This window comes from Salvia splendens, chromosome 7 (assembly GCF_004379255.2).
Source record: "Salvia splendens isolate huo1 chromosome 7, SspV2, whole genome shotgun sequence".
In the NCBI taxonomy this organism is placed as follows: domain Eukaryota; kingdom Viridiplantae; phylum Streptophyta; class Magnoliopsida; order Lamiales; family Lamiaceae; genus Salvia; species Salvia splendens.
In genome coordinates this window covers 20,866,603-20,877,728 of record NC_056038.1, presented here as the reverse complement: position 1 = coordinate 20,877,728, position 11,126 = coordinate 20,866,603, and the positions used below count along the sequence as shown (strand labels likewise).

General features: G+C 31.9%; 1 protein-coding gene across 4 annotated transcripts in view; it reads right to left on the bottom strand.

The window, feature by feature from the left end:
* Window positions 1-11,126, bottom strand: part of LOC121811543 (nodulin homeobox-like) — a 59,919-nt gene that overhangs the window by 28,816 nt on the left and 19,977 nt on the right. The gene's annotated exons all lie outside the window — the stretch shown is intronic.

Below are 11,126 nucleotides of genomic sequence, written 5' to 3'. Positions count from 1 at the left end.
ACTATAAACAAAATACACACAAAATAAACACAATACACAATGCACTTCAAACACACCCAACACACACTACACACCCAACACACAAATTTCACACTGTGCACACTATACAAAAAACACATACAATGCACTACACACTATATACAAATATATACAAATATGCATGCTACAAAAACAAAAATACACAATACACCACACAATTAAATTACAAAGTACGCTACACAAAAAATACACATATTACACTATGCACAAAATACATGAACTTCAAACACACAAAAAATACACATAACTTCAACACTAAACACGTAGCACACTATATACAAAAATAAGACAACACTACACACCTACACAAAATACACGCACATATACACTACACACTATACACAAAATCACACACTAGATTTGGTATACACAGGCGACACATACTACACACATTGCACCACACTATAAACAAAATACACACTGCAAACACATACACATTGCAACATACTATTAAAACTAACAAAGAATACACATACTTCATCCACAAACACAAAATCACAGTTCATACGCCGTACACAAAACACAAACACTACATACACTATGCGCATTACATACCCTACAAAACACATTACACTACACACGAAATACATAAACTACACACACACACTATATACACTACATACATTACACATAATACATATATTATACACAATACACACGATACACAATGCACATTATATATTCAAAATAAATTATACACTGCGCATTACATTCTAGCATTTAATACACATTGTGCACAAAATAGAGACAATATACACTGCTCACATACATAAAATAAACATACTACACACTATTAAAAAAATAAACAACACTTTACACACACTATAGACAAAATATACATACTTCACGCACTGCACATTACACTACACTACACTACACTACACACAAAAATATACATACTTCATACACTACATACATCATTGCACCCACTAAACCACACTACAAGAAATAAAAATTTCCCAGCATCTAGACGGCACATAGTATCCACAAAACACACACACACATATTGCACATAATATGCATCACAAAATACAACCAACACACACTTCAGACACACAAGCACAATACACAAAATACAGAAAATGCACTACACACACTATATACAAAATACACACACTACACAAACAAAATACACAATTAAAATACAAGTATGCTACGCACTCTAAAAAGACATATATACAACACTATAAACAAAATACACACAAAATAAACACAATACACAATGCACTTCAAACACACCCAACACACACTACACACCCACCACAAATTTCACACTGTGCACACTATACACAAAACACATACAATGCACTACACACTATATACAAATATATACAAATAGCATGCCTACAAAAACAAAAATACACAATACACCACACAATTAAATTACAAAGTACGCTACACAAAAATACCACATATTACACTATGCACAAAATACATGAACTTCAAACACATAAACACAGTAGCACACTATATACAAAATAAGACAACGCTACACACTACACAAAATACACGCAATATACCACTACACACTATACACAAAATACACACACACTAGATTTGGTATACACAGGCGACACATACTCCACACATTGCACACACTTATAAACAAAATACACACTGCAAACACATACACATTGCACACTACTATTAAAACTAACAAAGAATACACATACTTCATCCACAAACACAAAAATCACAAGTTCACAGTTACGCCGTACACAAAACACAAACACTACATACACTATGCGCATTACACTACCCTACCAAAACACATTACCACTACACACGAAATACATCAAACTACACTACACACACTATATACACTACATACATTACACATAATACATATATTATACACAATACACACGATACACAATTCACTTATAATTCAAAATAAAATTATTACACTATGCGCATTACATTCCTAGGCATTTAATACACATTGTGCACCAAAATAGAGGACAATATACACTGCTCACATACATAAAATAAACATACTACACACTATTAAAAAAATTAACACACTTTACACACACTATAGACAAAATATACATACTTCACGCACAGCACATACACTACACTACACTACACACACACAAATATACATACTTCATACACTACATACATCATTGCACCTACTAAACACACTAAAAGAAATAAAAATTTCACAGCATATAGACGGCACATAGTATCCACAAAACATACACACACATATTGCACATAATATGCACACAAAATACAACCAACACACACTTCGGACATACAAGCACAATACACAAAATACAGAAAATGCACTACACCACACTATATACAAAATACACAATTAAAATACAAAGTATGCTACGCACAAAAAAGACATATTATACAACACTATAAACAAAATACACACAAAATAAACACAATACACAATGCACTTCAAACACACCCAACACACACTATACAACCCAACACAAATTTCACACTGTGCACACTATACAAGAAACACATACAATGCACTACACACTATATACAAATATACATGCTACAAAAACAAAAATACACAATACACCACACAATTAAAATACAAAGTACGCTACACAAAAATACACATATTTACACTATGCACAAAATACATGAACTTCAAACACATAAACACGTAGCACACTATATACAAAATAAGACAACACTACAACACTACACAAAATACACGCAATATACACTACACACTATACACAAAATACACACACTAGATTTGGTATACACAGGCGACACATACTACCCACATTGCACACACTATAAACAAAATACACACTGCAAACACATACACATTGCACATACTATTAAAACTAACAAAGAATACACATACTTCATCCACAAACACAAAATCACAGTTCATACGCCGTACACAAAACACAAACACTACATACACTATGCGCATTACATACCCTACAAAACACATACACTACACACGAAATACATAAACTACACACACACACTATATACACTACATACATTACACATAATACATATATTATACACAATACACACGATACACAATGCACATTATATATTCAAAATAAAATTATACACTGCGCATTACATTCTAGCATTTAATACACATTGTGCACAAAATAGAGACAATATACACTGCTCACATACATAAAATAAACATACTACACACTATTAAAAAAATAAACACACTTTACACACACTATAGACAAAATATACATACTTCACGCACTGCACATACACTACACTACACTACACTACACACAAAATATACATACTTCATACACTACATACATCATTGCACCCTACTAAACACACTACAAGAAATAAAATTTCACAGCATATAGACGGCACATAGTATCCACAAAACATACACACACATATTGCACATAATATGCACACAAAATACAACCAACACACACTTCAGACATACAAGCACAATACACAAAATAACAGAAAATGCACTACACACACTATTATACAAAATACACAATTAAAATACAAAGTATGCTACGCACAAAAAGACATATTATACAACACTATAAACAAATACACACAAAATAAACACAATACACAATGCACTTCAAAACACACCCAACCCACACACTATACACCCAACACAAATTTCACACTGTGCACCACTATACAAGAAACACATACAATGCCACTACACACTATATACAAATATACATGCTACAAAAACAAAAATACACAATACACCACACAATTAAAATACAAAGTACGCTACACAAAAATACACATATTACACTATGCACAAAATACATGAACTTCAAACACATAAACACGTAGCACACTATATACAAATAAGACAACACTACACACTACACAAAATACACGCAATATACACTACACACTATACACAAAATACACACACTAGATTTGGTATACACAGGCGACACATACTACACACATTGCACACACTATAAACAAAATACACACTGCAAACACATACACATTGCACATACTATTAAAACTAACAAAGAATACACATACTTCATCCACAAACACAAAATCACAGTTCATACGCCGTACACAAAACACAAACACTACATACACTATGCGCATTACATACCCTACAAAACACATACACTACACACGAAATACATAAAACTACACACACACACTATATACACTACATACATTACACATAATACATATATTATACACAATACACACGATACACAATGCACATTATATATTCAAAATAAAATTATTACACTGCGCATTACATTCTAGCATTTAATACACATTGTGCACAAAATAGAGACAATATACACTGCTCACATACATAAATAAACATACTACACACTATTAAAAAAATAAACACACTTTACACACACTATAGACAAAATATACATACTTCACGCACTGCCACATACACTACACTACACTACACTACACACAAAATATACATACTTCATACACTACATACATCATTGCACCACTAAACACACTACAAGAAATAAAAATTTCCCAGCATATAGACGGCACATAGTATCCACAAAACACACACACACATATTGCACATAATATGCACACAAAATACAACCAACACACACTTCAGACACTACAAGCACAATACACAAAATACAGAAAATGCACTACACACACTATATACAAAATACACACACTACACAACAAAATACACAATTAAAATACAAAGTATGCTACGCACTAAAAAGACATATTATACAACACTATAAACAAAATACACACAAAATAAACACAATACACAATGCACTTCAAACACACCCAACACACACTACACACCCACCACAAATTTCACACTGTGCACACTATACACAAAACACATACAATGCACTACACACTATATACAAATATACAAATATGCATGCTACAAAAACAAAAATACACAATACACCACACAATTAAATTACAAAGTACGCTACACAAAAAATACACATATTACACTATGCACAAAATACATGAACTTCAAACACACAAAAAATACACTATTACACTATGCACAAAATACATGAACTTCAAACACATAAACACGTAGCACACTATATACAAAATAAGACAACGCTACACACTACACAAAATACACGCAATATTACACTACACACTATACACAAAATACACACACTAGATTTGGTATACACAGGTGACACATACTACACCACATTGCACACACTATAAACAAAATACACACTGCAAACACATACACATTGCACACACTATTAAAACTAACAAAGAATACACATACTTCATCCACAAACACAAAATCACAAACACAAAATCACAGTTCGCCGTACACAAAACACAAACACTACATACACTATGCGCATTACACACACTACAAAACACATTACACTACACACGAAATACACAAACTGCATACACACATTATATACACTACATATATTACACATAATACATATATTATACACAATACACACAATACACATTATATAATCAAAATAAAATTATACACTATGCGCATTACATTCCAGCATTTAATACACATTGTGCACAAAATAGAGACAATATACACTGCTCACATACATAAAATAAACATACTACACACTATTAAAAAATTAACACACTTTACACACACTATAGACAAAATATACATACTTCACGCAAGCACATACACTACACTACACTACACACAAAATATACATACTTCATACACTACATACATCATTGCACCTACTAAACACACTACAAGAAATAAAAATTTCACAGCATATAGACGGCACATAGTATCCACAAAACATACACACACATATTGCACATAATATGCACACAAAATACAACCAACACACACTTCGGACATACAAGCACAATACACAAAATACAGAAAATGCACTACACACACTATATACAAAATACACAATTAAAATACAAAGTATGCTACGCACAAAAAAGACATATTATACAACACTATAAACAAATACACACAAAATAAACACAATACACAATGCACTTCAAACACACCCAACACACACTATACACCCAACACAAATTTCACACTGTGCACACTATACAAGAAACACATACAATGCACTACACACTATACAATATATACAAATATACATGCTACAAAAACAAAAATACACAAATTAACGTACGCACACAATTAAAATACAAAGTACGCTACACACAAAATACACATATTACACTATGCCACAAAATACATGAACTTCAAACACATAAACACGTAGCACACTATATACAAAATAAGACAACACTACACACTACACAAAATACACGCAATATACACTACACACTATACACAAAATACACACACTAGATTTGGTATACACAGGCGACACATACTACACACATTGCACACACTATAAACAAAATACACACTGCAAACACATACACATTGCACACTACTATTAAAACTAACAAAGAATACACATACTTCATCCACAAACACAAAATCACAAACACAAATCACAGTTCGCCGTACACAAAACACAAACACTACATACACTATGCGCATTACACACACTACAAAACACATACACTACACACGAAATACACTAAACTGCATACACACACTATATACACTACATATATTACACATAATACATATATTATACACAATACACACAATACACATTATATATATCAAAATAAAATTATACACTATGCGCATTACATTCCTAGCATTTAATACACATTGTGCACAAAATAGAGACAATATACACTGCTCACATACATAAAATAAACTTACTACACACTATTAAAAAAATTAACACACTTTACACACACTATAGACAAAATATACATACTTCACGCACAGCACATACACTACACTACACTACACACAAAATATACATACTTCATACACTACATACATCATTGCACCTACTAAACACACTACAAGAAATAAAAATTTCACAGCATATAGACGGCACATAGTATCCACAAAACATACACACACATATTGCACATAATATGCACACAAAATACAACCAACACACACTTCGGACATACAAGCACAATACACAAAATACAGAAAATGCACTACACACACTATATACAAAATACACAATTAAAATACAAAGTATGCTACGCACAAAAAGACATATTATACAACACTATAAACAAAATACACACAAAATAAACACAATACACAATGCACTTCAAACACACCCAACACACACTATACACCCAACACAAATTTCACACTGTGCACACTATACAAGAAACACATACAATGCACTACACACTATATACAAATATACATGCTACAAAAACAAAAATACACAATACACCACACAATTAAAATACAAAGTACGCTACACAAAAATACACATATTACACTATGCACAAAATACATGAACTTCAAACACATAAACACGTAGCACACTATATACAAAATAAGACAACACTACACACTACACAAAATACACGCAATATACACTACACACTATACACAAAATACACACACTAGATTTGGTATACACAGGCGACACATACGACACACATTGCACACACTATAAACAAAATACACACTGCAAACACATACACATTGCACATACTATTAAAACTAACAAAGAATACACATACTTCATCCACAAACACAAAATCACAGTTCATACGCCGTTCACAAAACACAAACACTACATACACTATGCGCATTACATACCCTACAAAACACATACACTACACACGAAATACTTAAACTACACACACACACTATATACACTACATACATTACACATAATACATATATTATACACAATACACACGATACACAATGCACATTATATATTCAAAATAAAATTATACACTGCGCATTACATTCTAGCATTTAATACACATTGTGCACAAAATAGAGACAATATACACTGCTCACATACATAAAATAAACATACTACACACTATTAAAAAAATAAACACACTTTACACACACTATAGACAAAATATACATACTTCACGCACTGCACATACACTACACTACACTACACTACACACAAAATATACATACTTCATACACTACATACATCATTGCACCCACTAAACACACTACAAGAAATAAAAATTTCCCAGCATATAGACGGCACATAGTATCCACAAAACACACACACACATATTGCACATAATATGCACACAAAATACAACCAACACACACTTCAGACACACAAGCACAATACACAAAATACAGAAAATGCACTACACACACTATATACAAAATACACACACTACACAAACAAAAATACACAATTAAAATACAAAGTATGCTACGCACTAAAAAGACATGTTATACAACACTATAAACAAAATACACACAAAATAAACACAATACACAATGCACTTCAAACACACCCAACACACACTACACACCCAACACAAATTTCACACTGTGCACACTATACACAAAACACATACAATGCACTACACACTATATACAAATATATACAAATATGCATGCTACAAAACAAAAATACACAATACACCACACAATTAAATTACAAAGTACGCTACACAAAAAATACACATATTACACTATGCACAAAATACATGAACTTCAAACACACAAAAAATACACATATTACACTATGCACAAAATACATGAACTTCAAACACATAAACACGTAGCACACTATATACAAAATAAGACAACGCTACACACTACACAAAATACACGCAATATACACTACACACTATACACAAAATACACACACTAGATTTGGTATACACAGGTGACACATACTACACACATTGCACACACTATAAACAAAATACACACTGCAAACACATACACATTGCACACACTATTAAAACTAACAAAGAATACACATACTTCATCCACAAACACAAAATCACAAACACAAAATCACAGTTCGCCGTACACAAAACACAAACACTACATACACTATGCGCATTACACACACTACAAAACACATACACTACACACGAAATACACAAACTGCATACACACATTATATACACTACATATATTACACATAATACATATATTATACACAATACACACAATACACATTATATAATCAAAATAAAATTATACACTATGCGCATTACATTCCAGCATTTAATACACATTGTGCACAAAATAGAGACAATATACACTGCTCACATACATAAAATAAACTTACTACACACTATTAAAAAAATTAACACACTTTACACACACTATAGACAAAATATACATACTTCACGCACAGCACATACACTACACTACACTACACACAAAATATACATACTTCATACACTACATACATCATTGCACCTACTAAACACACTACAAGAAATAAAAATTTCACAGCATATAGACGGCACATAGTATCCACAAAACATACACACACATATTGCACATAATATGCACACAAAATACAACCAACACACACTTCGGACATACAAGCACAATACACAAAATACAGAAAATGCACTACACACACTATATACAAAATACACAATTAAAATACAAAGTATGCTACGCACAAAAAAGACATATTATACAACACTATAAACAAAATACACACAAAATAAACACAATACACAATGCACTTCAAACACACCCAACACACACTATACACCCAACACAAATTTCACACTGTGCACACTATACAAGAAACACATACAATGCACTACACACTATATACAAATATACATGCTACAAAAACAAAAATACACAATACACCACACAATTAAAATACAAAGTACGCTACACAAAAATACACATATTACACTATGCACAAAATACATGAACTTCAAACACATAAACACGTAGCACACTATATACAAAATAAGACAACACTACACACTACACAAAATACACGCAATATACACTACACACTATACACAAAATACACACACTAGATTTGGTATACACAGGCGACACATACTACACACATTGCACACACTATAAACAAAATACACACTGCAAACACATACACATTGCACATACTATTAAAACTAACAAAGAATACACATACTTCATCCACAAACACAAAATCACAGTTCATACGCCGTACACAAAACACAAACACTACATACACTATGCGCATTACATACCCTACAAAACACATACACTACACACGAAATACATAAACTACACACACACACTATATACACTACATACATTACACATAATACATATATTATACACAATACACACGATACACAATGCACATTATATATTCAAAATAAAATTATACACTGCGCATTACATTCTAGCATTTAATACACATTGTGCACAAAATAGAGACAATATACACTGCTCACATACATAAAATAAACATACTACACACTATTAAAAAAATAAACACACTTTACACACACTATAGACAAAATATACATACTTCACGCACTGCACATACACTACACTACACTACACTACACACAAAATATACATACTTCATACACTACATACATCATTGCACCCACTAAACACACTACAAGAAATAAAAATTTCCCAGCATATAGACGGCACATAGTATCCACAAAACACACACACACATATTGCACATAATATGCACACAAAATACAACCAACACACACTTCAGACACACAAGCACAATACACAAAATACAGAAAATGCACTACACACACTATATACAAAATACACACACTACACAAACAAAAATACACAATTAAAATACAAAGTATGCTACGCACTAAAAAGACATATTATACAACACTATAAACAAAATACACACAAAATAAACACAATACACAATGCACTTCAAACACACCCAACACACACTACACACCCAACACAAATTTCACACTGTGCACACTATACACAAAACACATACAATGCACTACACACTATATACAAATATATACAAATATGCATGCTACAAAAACAAAAATACACAATACACCACACAATTAAATACAAAGTACGCTACACAAAAAATACACATATTACACTATGCACAAAATACATGAACTTCAAACACATAAACACGTAGCACACTATATACAAAATAAGACAACGCTACACACTACACAAAATACACGCAATATACACTACACACTATACACAAAATACACACACTAGATTTGGTATACACAGGTGACACATACTACACACATTGCACACACTATAAACAAAATACACACTGCAA